The sequence below is a fragment of the Rattus norvegicus genome, chromosome 15 (assembly GCF_021556685.1).
Source record: "Rattus norvegicus strain SHRSP/BbbUtx chromosome 15, alternate assembly SHRSP_T2T, whole genome shotgun sequence".
Lineage (NCBI taxonomy): Eukaryota > Metazoa > Chordata > Mammalia > Rodentia > Muridae > Rattus > Rattus norvegicus.
In genome coordinates, this window is record NC_141548.1 from 34,751,099 (window position 1) to 34,753,756 (window position 2,658).

The 2,658-nt window shown below is 46.8% G+C and overlaps 1 pseudogene; it reads right to left on the bottom strand.

The window, feature by feature from the left end:
- Window positions 1-673: 673 nt before the first annotated feature.
- On the bottom strand, window positions 674-1,328 carry Rangrf-ps4 (RAN guanine nucleotide release factor, pseudogene 4; annotated as a pseudogene).
- Window positions 1,329-2,658: the final 1,330 nt, after the last annotated feature.

Below are 2,658 nucleotides of genomic sequence, written 5' to 3' on the forward strand. Positions count from 1 at the left end.
GGGGGTGGCTTTGAGGTCTCCTATGCTCAAGATCCACTCAGTGTGGCATGCAGTCTTCTGCTGACTGAGGATCAAGTTGTAGATAGAACTCTTGGGTCTTTCCCGCTCCTTGTCTGCCTGCAGGCTGCCGTGCTTCCCATTATGATGATAATGAACTAAACTTCTGAAACTGTAAGCCAGCTCTAGTGAAATGTTTTCCTTCATAACAGTTGCCTATGTCATGGTGTCTCCATAGCAATGAAACTCAAAAAGCCTAAGCACTTATTGAAGTCTACAAGTTGCACATATGGGTGCCCATTGTATCTCCGAAAGGAGGGCTCTCTGTAGTTCATACACGGAGAAGCAGGGTGCGAGAAGTTAACGCAGGCCTAACATCATTTGGTGGTAGGGGATGCTGGAGCTCGAATGCATCGGAGTTTATACCATCTCCTTGGTGATTTGTTGGCCCTCAGAGCACTAGAACACATTTTCTTTTTTCTTTTTTCTTTTCCTTCTTCCTTTTCTTTTCTTTTCTTTCTTTCTTTCTTTCTTTTTTTTTTTCTCTTCATAAAGCAAGTTTCTTTCTGCTGAGGAGGTGTCTTACATTCACATCCAGGGAAGCAGCAGAAAGAAACTCCCCCTCTTAGAACTGGGCCCCTGAGTCAGCAGCACGCGGTCTGTGTTTCAACCACCTTTACTGGGGACCAAAGGGGTTGGGATCATGACGAGTCAAACTAGCTACCCAGCTGTTCAAAGTTACCCGGGCTCCAAGGTGGACATGACAGATTTTCAGGGTCAAGAGACCTGCTGTGACACGGGGGCTGATTGAGGGTGAGCGAAAGGTCAGTGTGATACTGGGGCAACCGAAGCAAGGCCTGACACCCTTTGCTACCTGTTGGTTCTCTTTAGCGACCTGCTGCTTGCCAGAAAGGAACCAGGCATCTTGACAGCAGCCTCTCAGGGATAAGTTCTCCAAACAGAGAGGCTGCACAGAGAGCACACGCACAGCCCTAGCCCCCTGCACCCCGCCAGTGCCCTCAAAATGGTACCGCGCAGCCGCTGTGCCCTGCACGTGGGCCCCGAGTTCCAGAAGTTCTATGATCAGACTCTGGTCCGTCACAGGATGGCAGAAAGCTTCTTGGTTGTCTGGCACCAGTCGGAGGTCACTCACATCAATGGCCCCTCGGGGGAGGATAGTGGAGAAGGCGCCTCTGAACAGTGGACAGTTTCTGGTGGGCTCCATAGATACAGTACTTGAGTATGGACATTAGCGAGGTTTTATAGAAACCCACACGGGTCTTCGAGGTATCATTTCCCGTGGTGTTCCCGGAGCAGCCACTACCTCCTCCGGGCTACTAAGCTCTTGGACCTTTAAGATCTCTAGACTACATTTTCATATCACCTTCACAAACCTTGTTCAGTCCAAATAACAGTTCTGTATTGCTTTATCATAGGAATGAGGGGAAAGCCTCAAAGAGAAGGGACATTTCCGAGAGTGTGATAGGCTAAAGGCATATTTGAAATAGGAATTTAATGCTCAGATCTGTTTTTTTTTTTAACTTCCACTGTTACTTTCTTTAAAAATATTACTTATTTATTATATTTGTGGTCATATACACACCACAGTAGGCGTAGGCAGTCAGAGGACAGCTTCTGGGAGTCACCACTCCCCGTTTACCATGTAGGTCTTGGGGATGGAAATCCAGTTGTTGAAATTTGATTGAACGGTGGCTTTATTGCCCGAGCCATCTCACTGTTGACCCAAACTGTTCCTTTCCATAACTTGCCCCTCACATCTTCATCTTGTCACCTTTCTACGAACATCTGCTAGTGTTAAATAGAGCTTCCTATGAAGTTGAATAAGAATTAAAGGTACATCTAGGGCCTGTCAGCTCTCTCACTGCTGTGAAGATGCTACTGCCAAGGCTGGCAGCCGGAATCCAGTACCCAAGAGATGCAATGTGGAAAGGCAGAACCCACTTTTGCCAAGATATCCTCTTACCTCCGCACACGCAAGTGGGACGTGTGCACCCACTTTTGTGTGCACCCACTTTTGCGTGCATGCAAAATCAGTAAAAATATATTTACAAAAATGTACCTCTGGCAAAGAGTAGTGGTTCATGACTTTAATCCCAGCACTCGTGAGGCGGAGGCAGGAAGACCTCCCTGTGCATCCGCATTGCAATTTTCATACTAGCTCCGGCTACACTGAGAAATTTTGTCTTTTTTTTTTTTTTTTTCGGAGCTGGGGACCGAACCCAGGGCCTTGCACTTGCTAGGCAAGCGCTCTACCACTGAGCTAAATCCCCAACCCCGAATGGAGACTCTCTTAATAAGACAGCTACACACTTAAGGAAGTCATGTAAGACTATTATGGCACAAGTACCCTGGTGCACTTGTAGAGATCAAAGGATGTGTGACCTCTTTTCTCTCTTTCTACCTTGAGGATCCTAGGGATGGAACTCAGGTTGTCAGGCACCTTTCCCTGCAGGATTGTAAAAGTAACTTTTATTTGCCAGATTCTATTGTCATCTAGGAGGCTTACTGCTGAATAAGCTCACCCTTTCTAGTTCTTTCTGAACTTGTTCAACCCAACCATTTTGGCTCAAACTCTTCTCCAAGATAACTGATTCAAACAGGCTTCTCTTGGCTTCTGACTGCAGTGCTTTGCTTGGCACC